This window comes from Mesoplodon densirostris, chromosome 11 (genome assembly GCF_025265405.1).
Source record: "Mesoplodon densirostris isolate mMesDen1 chromosome 11, mMesDen1 primary haplotype, whole genome shotgun sequence".
Classification (NCBI taxonomy): domain Eukaryota; kingdom Metazoa; phylum Chordata; class Mammalia; order Artiodactyla; family Ziphiidae; genus Mesoplodon; species Mesoplodon densirostris.
In genome coordinates this window covers 73,852,368-73,864,897 of record NC_082671.1, presented here as the reverse complement: position 1 = coordinate 73,864,897, position 12,530 = coordinate 73,852,368, and the positions used below count along the sequence as shown (strand labels likewise).

The 12,530-nt window shown below is 47.4% G+C and overlaps 1 protein-coding gene across 1 annotated transcript in view; it reads right to left on the bottom strand.

The window, feature by feature from the left end:
- Nucleotides 1-12,530, bottom strand: part of LARGE1 (LARGE xylosyl- and glucuronyltransferase 1) — a 596,546-nt gene that overhangs the window by 404,606 nt on the left and 179,410 nt on the right.

The window sequence follows — 12,530 nt, the reverse complement described above, 5'->3', positions numbered from 1 at the left end:
TCTGGAAGCACCAGAAGGAAAAACCTGGGGCCAGTTCAGACCAAATCAGTTTCCTGCTTTAGAAATGGAATGATGCTGACACGTCAGCTGCAAAAGGCAGCACAATCTGTGAGGGGAAGGGTCAAAGGAGACTTAGTGGAGAGAAGAGTGTGGACCAGGGACAGCATGGGGGGCAGGGGGAACAGGCAGGATGCCAAGCAAGAGCGACAGAGGACAGCAGAGGGGATGTGTGCAAGGAAACACAGGCTGGGGAGCAAGAGGTGCGTGGGCGATGGAGCGGGCCACGGTCACAGGCAGATTCCCTGAGCGACGCCGAGTGCAAGACAGCCGGTTAGAGGACTGGCGGTGACGAAATACCCTATTTCCTCCTAAAAATCCCTCATGCATTAGATGAGAAGGAGGGAAAGGTCTCCTGCATGTCGGGGATGAGCAAAGCACAGAGCACAGCAAGGGCCCCAGAACACAGAGCCCAGGACACAAAGACAAGGCTGACAATGCTGTGGGGATCAGAGATGTGAACCCGGGGCTGCCAGCCACCGAGTTCTACAAACTTCTTCATGCCTTCATCTGTACGTGCAGGTGGGCTCATTAACCAGGAGACAATTCTCTCAAGACAGAGAAGGGAAGGGTTGACATAACATGGACTTGACCTCACTCAGAGCTTTAATGGTACTGGAGGCCCGTCCCTCCCAGGAAAGGGTGAACAAAGGTTCTGGTTCTGCACACTCTCAGCAACCTGGTATTAACACAGAGTCATCTTTTCTTTTATATTGACCTATAGTTAATTTACAATGCTGTGTTAGTTTCAAGTGTATAGCAAAGTGATTCAGTTATACATACATACATATATATATATATATATATACACACACACACATATATTTTTTTCAGATTCTTTTCCATTATAAGTTATTACAGGATACTGAGTAGAGTTCCCTGTGCTATACAGTAGGTCCTTGTTGTTTACCTATTTTATGTATAGTAGTGTGCACGTGTTAATCCCAAATTCTTAATTTATCTTCTCCCCCACTATCCCCCCCTTTGGTCACCATATTGGTTTGTTTTCTATGTCTGTGAGTCTGTTTTGTAAATAAGTTCATTTGAACCATTTTTTTAGATTCCACTGTAAGTGATATCCCATGCTATTTGTCTTTCTCACAGAGTCATCTTAATGTCTCCTTCCTCAAGCGAGAATCTGTCCCCCTGTCCATCTATCCGTTCATTCATTTATTCATTCACTGGCTATTACTGAGTGTCCAGGACATGCCAGGCACTCTTCTGGACACTGAACAAGATCGACAAATTGCCAGCCCTCGGGGCATCCACAGTCTAGCGGGAGAACACAGACAAGCAACAGCCTCAACAATGGCAAAACGCAGTGGATGTGTAAGGGGGTGATCAGAGCTGTGAAGAAAATAAAGCAAGGAGACACAGGCGGGAGGGAGGAGGGCCAGCTCCGGAAGATCCTGGAGGCCGATGGTCCGGTCTGATGGAGAGTTTGGAGCAGAAGTGCTGTGCAATGTGGCTGTGGGTTGAGAGGACCCCTCTGCTGCTGCATGGGGCACGCACAGGGCAGGTGGCAGTGCTTTGCCCGCCAGATCCTGGAAGGATTCTGAATGTACAGGAGAATAGCACTGACAACCTGACAGTGTCTGCTCTTCCAAAGATCCAGCCACTCTGAGTCTCGGACAGTCTCTCTCAGGCCAGGGTTCATCAGGAACCAGGGGACCAGCCAACGAGGTCTTCCCCGTTCCACAATGCCATGTTCACTGGGAATCAAAAGAAGAGACCTGTCCACCAGGAAGAGGCCTGAGAGCCAGTAAGTCTGCCTCACCATTGTCCTTCTGATGTATTTAGGTCTAAACAAAACACTCGAGACAACATCAGAAGATTCTCCTACCCCATCATAGGCCCCCTAGAGGGCAAGAACGACAGGTTTACACTCCTTTTTTGTTTCTCCAAGCTCAGTGCCAGACACTGTACACAGTAAGCACTACATAAATACCCGGGGGCATAAATTCAAGAGCTACATCATCATCACCAGAACAGCATGTTCTTGACAACACTTAATGATGTCTTATTCTATGCCAGTACTTCACCGCTGAGGGTGACTTTGCCCCAGGTGACATCTGGCAATGGCTGGAGGCATTTTTGATGTCACAACCTTACGTGCGTGTGTTAGGAATGGGGAGTGTGGTGCTCTGGCATCTAGCAGGTAGAGGCTGGGTAAACTGCCCAAATTCATTCAATACAAAGAATTTTCAGGCCCCACACGTCTAAGTGCTGAGGTTGAGAAACCCTGCTTGTTTAATCCTCACAATACCCTTTATTTGAAAAAACTGGGCCACTGGGACATTAACTTGCCCAAAGACAGCTTGGTGAGGACCATTCCAAACTATAAAATGACAACAACGTAAGGCAACGGGCAGGTTGAACTGTTTCTAGTCAACATTTCTGACGCCACATATGCAGGTTTTTTCTTCCCTTACATCAACTGAGTGTCCTCCAATCCAATTCACTTCCTGGAGTTAGTGCAAACCCCACAGGTGAGGGGTTCAGCCCCACAAGACTGTGGCCCACTTCACACACCAGTCACAGGTTTGGGCCTCCTGTACCACTGACCACCCAGCTATAAAGTCTGGAGTTCCCCAGATCCCCTCCTGGGGTTCGATGATTTGCTAGACTGACTCACAAAACTCAGGAAAGCACTTTACTTACGCTCAGTCGTTTATTAGAAAGGATACAGCTCAGAAACAGCCAAATGGAAGAGATGTGTGGGGTAGATGTGAGGAGAGTGGGGCACAGAGCATCCGTGCCATCAGGGGGCACCACCCTCCCAGCACCTCCAAGTGTTCACCAACCCAGAAGCTCTCCAAACTCTTTGCTTTCATTAAGTGGCCATGGCTGATTAAGTCACTGGCCACTGGGGATTAACTCAAGGCCCAGGCCTTCTCCCCTCCCAATTGGTTGCGCTGGCAACCAGTCCCCAACCCCCCAGTCCTAAAGCTATTTTCGGGCCCATCAGGTGTCACCTCATTAGCATAAACTCAGGTACGTTTGAAAAGGGCTTAGGAATAACTAAAGACACTCCTCTCACCCATATCACTCGGGAACCAGCTCTGTGTCAGGAGCCAGGGCAGAAACCAAGTATGTATTTCTAATTATCACACAGGTAAATAGATAGGTAGAGTGCACCAGATAGGCAGACAGATTGAAACAAAAATGAGGAAAATCTAGAAACAGGGAAAAGATGAGGGCATGGACCAAAAGTCTCTCTAAGCCCCCAGCTCTGCCAGGAGTTGGCATGTGGTTCTAGGCCTCCCCTCCCCGCTCTGAGCCAGCACTCACCACTGTGCAACTTCAGGAGATGCAGATCAATCGCTTCCGGCTTTAACATTTTGGGGGCTAAGTCTTCTCTGGAGCAGAAACATTAGCTTTGTGCAACTACTGACAAACTGGTGGCAACACTCATCATACGGATCCTGAATTCCTTCCCCTTTGCCCAGAGAAGGCAGGAGTGCCAAATGCCTCTCCAGATACTTTGGGAAGGAAGAAAGGAGGGAGGGAGGAGTATCTGTTGACATCCACCCTGTGTCAACCATGGTGCCAGGACTGGGAATGCTCTTATACAAAATGCATGAGGTTCCTCTTAACCTTGTTAAGTGTTCATTACCTGCCCAGGCCCACCGTGGGCAATTCCCCCAAAGCAACAGTTGGGGGTGCCACACAGGGACTCTGCCTAACTCTCTAAACAACAAGCAGGACGGGATGGGTGGGGGGAAGGAGGCAGCATTCCCCCCTCCCTGCCCCTGGCAGTATTTACCTTCCACTCAATCAATCCTGATGTTCACCTTAACAGAAGTCAATACCCATTTAACAGCAGAGGAATGAGAAATTAAGGCAGTATGAGGGAGGGAAAGAGAGAGGTTTTCAGATGAGATGCGAGTGGATTTGGAAAAGCAACGTAGGGAGAATCGTTTGCCATGGTGAGCGGGAACAGGCAAAGGCTGGCAGCAGAACCAAGATTCCACGAAGGTCAAGGCGAAACAGGGCAAATGCACAGGAGTTGTAAGTTTAAGGATAGCCAGGAAGAGGGCTTCACAAGCAAGAGCACCTCCAAAACTGGCCCCCCTAAAGAGAAATGTTTTCTGCTTCTCATGACAGCGTTGTTATGTGGTTAAAAAGAATCAAGAGATGTCAGATTGCTCTGAGATATCAAACAAAGCAGCTTGGGTGGGTTTGATTAAGCCATTTAATTAGTACCCACTCTGGGCTGGGCACTGAACTAAGAGTGACCCATTCACTATCTGATTCAATCTTCACATTAAAGGAGGTGGTAGATTTTACTCCATATATACTGTAACGAGGGAACCAAGGCCCCAGAAGTATTTTGCTAAACCAAATGAAGAGAAAGGGCCAGCACTCGTATCTCAGTGTGTTAGTGTCACTTTCTGCCACCACAGTGTAGTCCTGGGGATGGAGCTGGACCACAGAACATGAAGAGAAATGCAATTTGAGAGCCCTGTGGCTTTGAACCCCCCCATGAATGCTGTCTCATGGGAATGAGATCAAGGTCAAGTTCATTTGTTTGAGGAAGGAGACAGATACTCTCCGGGATCTGCCTGTGGGGCCTTGCACAGGTCTCAGTGCCTTTGCATATACCTTTCTGTGTCCAGAACACCACCCACCCTGTTACCTGTGGCCAGGCAAATCACCTCCTGTGACAAGTCTTTTCTGACAACCACCTTTGGAGACTGAGTATCCTATTCCATGTTCCACAGCACCCTGTGCTAACTACCATCATACCACGTTTAATTACGTAATTTTGCTTCATTCACCTCTCTCACACCCCCCAGACTATAAGCCCCTGAAGGGAAAGTGCTTATAGCTTTTACCCATGTACCCCTAATATTCAATAGAGTTCCTGGAAGAAAGTTGGCACTCAAATTTTAGTTGAACGCCTAAATGGATGAACAAATAAAATCCACACGCCATTAAGCGGCAGACCTGCGTTGTTTAATTCCGGGTCTAGGACTCTTTGGTGTGAAGCAAATCTTCTATTTTTAATATACCCAACATTCCTGAAGATGATACTACTGCAGAATCAAGGAAATGTGGTGAACAGTTTACAATCCTCAACACACTCAGCAATTCAAAATGACAACATTAATTTAATGAACTTAAAACACTGGTGACCTCTTTTAACACATCCAAAGTTATTCACACTGGGATATGCATCCTTCAACACTGCTTGCCAAAGAGAGACTCAAATAAAGATGACACATGGATCTTTCAAATAGTAATCTGCATTTTAAACTTTGATACCAAGAACTTGGCTTTTCTCTTTTGGAAGCAGGAAATCAAAAGAGATTAGCTGACTTTCTGACCCATCCATCTATCAATCCACCCATCCATCCATCCTTCCTGTATGGCATGTACACCATTAGACCTTAGGAATTCAAAGAGATCCTCCCTACCATCACATTCTATTTAGAGAGACAAACAGAAGTAAATACAATGTGATATGGTAAGTATAATAATCAAATGAAAAAGAGCTAGGGGACTCAGAAGAAGTGAATGGTTTGGTGGAGAGAAGTATTCATGAAGGTGGCATATATCAGTTTCCTGGGGCTGCCACAAACTGGGTGGCTCAGACAACAGAAATGTATTCTCTCTCAGTTCTTGAGGCTGGAAGTCCAACATCAAGATGCCAGCAGGGTTGGTTCCTCCTGAGAGCCGTGAGGGAGAACCTGTTCCAGGCCTCTCTCCTAGCTTCTGGTGGCCTCAGGCACTCCTTGGCTTGTAGATGGCATTCTCCCCGTGTCCTCACTTTGTACATGTCTGTGTCCAAATTTCCCCTTTTTATAAGGATGTCAGTCATATTGGATTAGGCCTCACACTAATGACCTCATCTCAACCTGATCATCTGCAAAGACCCTATTTCCAAATAAGGTCATATTCACAGGCACTGGGGGTTAGGACTTCGACATCCTTTTTGGCAGCAGGGGACACAATTCAACCCATAACATGGTGAAAAGCTGGATGCTGAAAGACAAGTACAAGCTCACCAACAGGACAGCAGAAAAGAGTGTGGGCACGGTCAAGTGAGTGGAGGTCTGGGAGACCCTGTGACTGTCTGGCAAGCAGGCCAGTGACAGCTCAGGTCATAGGAGATGGGACAAGGTAACTGGAGGCCTTGACAATGGCTATCATCCTATTAGTGACAAGAAACCACTGCAGGGGTTTAAGCAAGGAACTGAAACAACAGTGTGGTGCTTTGAAAGACTGTTTTGGCCATCTGCAAGATAATTTTTATTTTGTCCCTTTGTTTGCCTTCGGCCCAAGAACTGGTGGGGAAGTCCCATTCCACCTTCATGTTTCAATGGGGAGGGGAGTTGGGGTTCATGGTTCTCTTTCCTAACAACCTCGCCTCAACTCTGGCACAGAACTGATCTGTCCGTTAAGTGTCAAGTCATCACAATGACCTTCTCCCACTTCTTTAGACTGGGAGGCTGGCAGGCACACCCCTTACACACCCAGGGAGTCAGGGGCAGACAGAAAGAGAAACTTTTCCACACTTTCTCTTGCTGCCCTGGGTTCACTCATTAGTTTCCTAGAACTAGACGATACGCAAGCCAGAGGACCACAGAGTCCTTCAGACTGTGTCCGTTGCAACTGTGGGGACATCTCAGGGAACACCCTGTGGCGTGAGGTCAGGACAATGAACAGATAAGGAAATCCAGACCTCCTGGTTCTGCCTTACCTGGAGCAGCTCCATTTTTATCTTTTTTAAATAACACCTTTATTGAGATATAATTCATATACCATAAAATCTACCCTTTTAAAGTACACAATCCCGTGCTTTTTAGTATATTCCTAGAGTTGTACAACCATCACCACCATCTAATTCCAGAACAATTTCATAACCTAAAAAGAAACCCTGTACCCACTCCCAGTCACTCCCCATCTTACCCTTCCCCAAACCCTTGGAAACCACTGATCTACTTGCTGTCTCTATGGAATGGCTTATTTTGACATTTCATATGAATGGAATCTATAAGTATGCCCTTTTGTGGCTGGGTTCTTTCACTTATATTTTCAAGGTACAATCATGTTATAGCATGTATCAATACTTCATTCCTTTTTAGTTCTGAATAATACTCCACTGTATGGCTAAATCACATTTTTTAAATCAATTCATAGACATTTGGGTAGTTTCTACTCTTTGATTATTATGAATAAGCTGCTATGAACACTCATGTATAAGTTTTTGAGTATCTGTTTTCAATTCTCTTGGGCATTTACCTAGGAATAGAATTGCTGGGTTATAGGCTATGTGTAACCTTGAGGAACTGCCAAACTGTGTTCCAAAGTGGCTGGGCCATTTGACATTCCCCCCAGCAAGGTCCAAGGGTAACGACTTTTCCACATCGTCTCCAACACTTGTTATTTTCTATCTTTCTGATAATCACCACCCTAGTGGCTGTGAAGCGATACCCTGCTGGGTGTTTGATTTGCATCCCCTAATGACTAATGATGTTGAGCCCCTTTGTCATGTGCTTATTAGCTATTTGTAAATCTTCTTTGGAGAAATGTCTACTCAAGTCCTTTGCCCTTTTTTTTTTTTTTTTTTTTGGTGGTACGCACGCCTCTCACCGCCGCGGCCCCTCCTGCCGCGGCGCACAGGCTCTGGACGCGCAGGCCCAGCGGCCATGGCTCACGGGCCCAGCCGCTCCGCGGTATGTGGGATCCTCCCGGACCGGGGCACGAACCCGTGTCCCCTGCATCGGCAGGCAGACTCTCAACCACTGCGCCACCAGGGAAGCCCCCCTTTGCCCATTTTTAAACTAGGCTGTCTTATCTTTGTTGAGCTACAAATGTTCTTCATCTATTCTGGATACAAGTCCCTTGTCGGATATGATTGGAAATATTTTCTCCTCTGTTTTAGGCTGTCTTTTCACTTTCTTAACAGTATTCACACAATAGATCTAAATTCTGATGAAGTTCAAGTTTTCTTTCTTTTGGCTTGTGCTGTTGGTGTCGTATCTAAGACAACTGCCCAATCTAAAGTCACAAAGATTTACTCCTATGCTTCCTCCCCAGTCTTACAGCTTTCGTTCTTATGTTTATGTCTACGATCCATTCTGACTTGATTTTCATTTTTACCCTTTTGAGGGGATGGTAATCTACATAAAATTTGTTTAACTCTCCCAACACCAAGCCAGCTTATTTTACGGATTCTAGAAAGGAGGAGCATCGTCACACTAGAGGCCAAACCTCCCCCAATGCACCCAAGGCTCCAGCGTTGTACAGGTTGGAAGGAATCCTCTTCCCCTCTTCACAGAGGCTGTGGCACCCCCATGTCAACACTGGGAATCAGCTCTGCAGCAGCCCAAAATGACCCTGTGTGCTTGCAACAGACTTGCCATGCCTGTCATCTGCTTCTCACTCATCCTAGAACTCTTTCTAATTAATCTCAGGCCCCGTGCCTCACCCCCGCCACACACTGGCCCCCAGGTATTTAGGGGACTAAAGGATCTTTATCAAAACCTTACTTCCCCAAGTGGACCATTATCTTACAACAATTCAATTCACTGAACACTTACCAGCACCTTGCAGTCAGCCCCAGGGATACAAAACTGAATAAGATGATACGGCCCCCTACTCTAGAGGAAATGTCACTTCAGCTGGGGTTGGGGGGAGACACACTGAATACTGGCATTTTATCACCTTCCTGATGTTTAATACTACGAAATGCAATTGCTAATATTTATTCCTACGTGCCTGGTTCTGTACTTTGTGCTCTGCGTGCATTACTTGACTCCTTAACAACTTGATGGGGTAGCAATAACGTTGCCCCATTTACGGCACACATTAAGCACCAATTCTGCACAAAGCACACTAATAACGGGACAAGTAAGGACCAGGAGCAAAAAGTGAGTTGGGGACTGCTTCAAGTACAAGGGGACTGGGGGTTGGACAGTGGAATTTTTCTCAGGGAAAAAAGCAGAGGATGGGGGCAAAAATCAAGGCATACAAATATCTGCCAAGTTAGAGAAAAAGTAAGCAGAGTGATACGTGCAGATAGGAGGGAGGTGGGGCATGTCGAGGAGAAGGGTGTGGCCTGTGTTAGCATTCATATCCATGGACCACCACCTGGAGAGCCAGCAAATTACATGAGAAAAAGCCACAGACAAACTTGCCTTGCGCTGATACATAATATCATTGCAGACTCTGTGCTTTGGAGACAACCTGCCCCCCACCCCGTCCCAAATGCTGCCAACGAAAAGCAAAATGGCATTAATAAAATTCAGTGTGAGGATATGATCTAGGCGTGGGGAGGCAGAGATGAGGTTGTTTGATTACTTACAATAAATACTTGTATTTCAGATAATCGAGTTTGGTTCTTAGCGCTAATGTCATTTTCTGCTAATTTAATGTCCTGGGAATCCCTCTGAGTAAGAATATTGCTGGTGGAATGAAAATAGAGCCATCTGGGAAAAAGAACCATCTCCCCAATCCAGGTGTGCTCAAAGGCTGCAAAGAAGGCCAATCCCTCCGAGGAGAGGGAGTTCAATAGATCCTCCGAGGTGGTCTGGGTATGAAGGCTGTGTGCTAAGCGGAAGGGGCAGTGGGTATTTGAGATCCTTCACTGTGGAAGCAAACTCATCAGGCCCTCCTGCACCAGGCACGTGGCAGGCCAGTGGGGCTCTCACATACCTCGGATGACTCCTGGTGGTGGTTTGGGGGCTGGGGGCTGTGCGGAAGATGAGATGAGGGGCAGGCGACAATGTGCACTGTGCCATCTCTGCTTCCAAGAGGAGCATGGAAGCATCCCCTGCCCCCAGTTGCAATGGAAGCCTCTTAGTTTACCCTGGACGCATCCCCACTAATGCCTGCTGTCCCAGCCTAATTACTTACGGCATCCTCTTTCATCCTTTAAAGCATTCCAGCCCGGACAATAAATTGCACTGCCTTCCTAGGTACAGTGGGCAGAACGTTAGCAATGAGCTAAGGATGCTGGGTGCCAGGGGGCAGGAAGAAGGGAGGCTTGAGGATCACTCAGAGAATGAGGATGGAAAGGAGCTTTTTCCCAAGGACAGAATTTGGTTCCCTCTCTGCTCCCCATGCCACCGGGACAAAGGCACTGAAACTCTCAGCCTCGGTTTTCTCATCTGAAAAACGGAACAGCAATACACATCTGGCAAGTTGATTTGTGAGGATTCCATGAGACAATGTACGTAATTTACTTGTGCCGGCACAGCGCCTGGCACATAATAGAATCTCGATGCGTGATAAGCTATTATTGGCAGTCAGTTCACACCAGCAGGAAGAGCTGGGATGCTGAGCTTGGGAAAAAGCTCCTTTCCTTCCTAATTCTCTGAGTGATTCTCAAGCTTCCCCTCCTCCTGCCCCTGCCCCTCCCCAGCCCCCCCCCCCCGCCCGGGCATCCTCAGTTCACCGCTAGTCACAGCAACAGAGCATTAAAAAGACACCCAGGTGCTGGCGTACTTCTCCAAGGGCTGAAGAGGATTTCATAAACCTAAAAAGCCTACCGCTTCCAGCTGTGGTACTGCCCTGTTCTAATTTCCCCAGCAGTAGCGAGGACAATGAAGCTGGGAGCTTCCATTTGAGGGAACATTTTTCCCTTCCGTCCATCTCCTGACAATGGTCTTCAATTACAGTGCACGATGCAGGGAGGCTAGGGGAGAGAGGGCAGAGAAGTGACCCCCGGAAACGCATCTGCAGGAGCAGATTACAGAGCTCCCCACAGACGCTGGAGCAGCCCCTGAGCTCATGGTGGGGGGAGCGGGGCAGGGAAGCAAGAACAGAAATAAAACAATGCAGCTCCTCCCCGGGCCTGATGAAGATTAATATCTCCTCCCCGATTAGATGAGGCAGCTTAATCGCTTCTATTAATACAGAATCACTGAGGGCCAAAGATGGGGGTGTGGAGGGAGGTGGGGGAAGGGATGAGAGTGCCTCGCCAATACCATACAGAAGCAGAAAGGGACGCCCTGAATGTACGAAGACAGGATTTCTTCAAGGCTCGAAAGTTATGACAGAAACCTGCTAGCTGAGGCACTGCATGAGACCGTAGAGCATCAGATGTACTTTGTGTTTTTTTTTTTTTTTTTTTTTACTAAGACCACTGGACCAATTTGGTTAAACATGCTGATCTCAAAGACTGAATGATCTCAGCAGAGAGACTGTCACCCCCTTGCAATCTCAAGATCCCAACCAAGGGTCTTACAACTCCACTCTCCATGGACCACTCCAGGCCATGCTTCAAGACTCAGCCCAAGAGGCACCTTCCTTTTTTTTTTTTTTTTTTTTTTTTTTTTGCGGTACGCGGGCCTCTCACTGTTGTGGCCTCTCCCGCCGCGAGCACAGGCTCCGGATGCGCAGGCTCAGCGGCCAAGGCTCACGGGCCCAGCCGCTCCGCGGCATGTGGGATCTTCCCGGACCGGGGCACGAACCCGTGTCCCCTGCATCGACAGGCGGACTCTCAACCACTGCGCCACCAGGGAAGCCCAAGAGGCACCTTCTTCACGAAGCTTTCCTGGACATCCCCAGATACTTACGAGTCCTTCCTTCTGGACCCCCAAAGACAGGCGTACATACTTCTACTACAGTAATTCTTGTGCATTGCAATTGGGAGCCATCCTCCCATTTAAGTCTAAGACGGCTACTCTTAGACTTAAATGCTTGCTTCCTACCATCCTGTAACTTCCCTTACCCATTAAACAGTGTCTCCATCACCTCACCTCCTGCTTTCCTCCAAGGACCCACTATCCTCGGGGAATGAGCACATGGAACAAGGTCATTGTCCCCTAAGACCAAAAAGAGAACAATTTTTCTTGAGGGCAGGGACCATGGCTCAACCCTCTTTGTGTCCTTCTCAGATTCTGGTCCAGTATCAACCATACGCTGGCTTTTTAATCAATATTTGTCCCACCATCTAACAGGAAAACAGGGGAGTGGAAAACAGAGGCACCAAAAATCAGCTGGCTGCACAGAAGAAACCTCAGCATGACAATGAAATGTACAAATACATCAGGGGTAACACAGGTCTATTCAAAAGTATTGGGATCTTTCTCAAAGGTGGTCATTAAAAAAAAAAAAAAAGGCAGCAAAAAGGAATACCTCCTCCTCTATTCCCTACTAATCCTCACTCACTCAAACAGTGGGTGAATTTTCATCTCAAATAAGCTCAAGATTCCTGATTCCCCCAATCTCACAGCATCTGACAACTGGGCTTAAGGGCTTGGGAAATGTGGACTCAGAATGGCAGAATCCCAGAAGAGCAAACCTCATGCAGAACAACGTTTACCCTCGTGTTTCACAGAGTGAACTGGAACCATTTCATTAAGTGCGCGAGAAACTTCAAATGTGAAGGGGGGCTAGTCTGGGATTCATACAAGGGGACAAGTCATCACCAAAATGTGTCTGATGATCATATTATCTGTGCTGTGTGTAGAATCATCAGCTCACGGGAACACAAAGTACACGCATATAGAATAAATGCT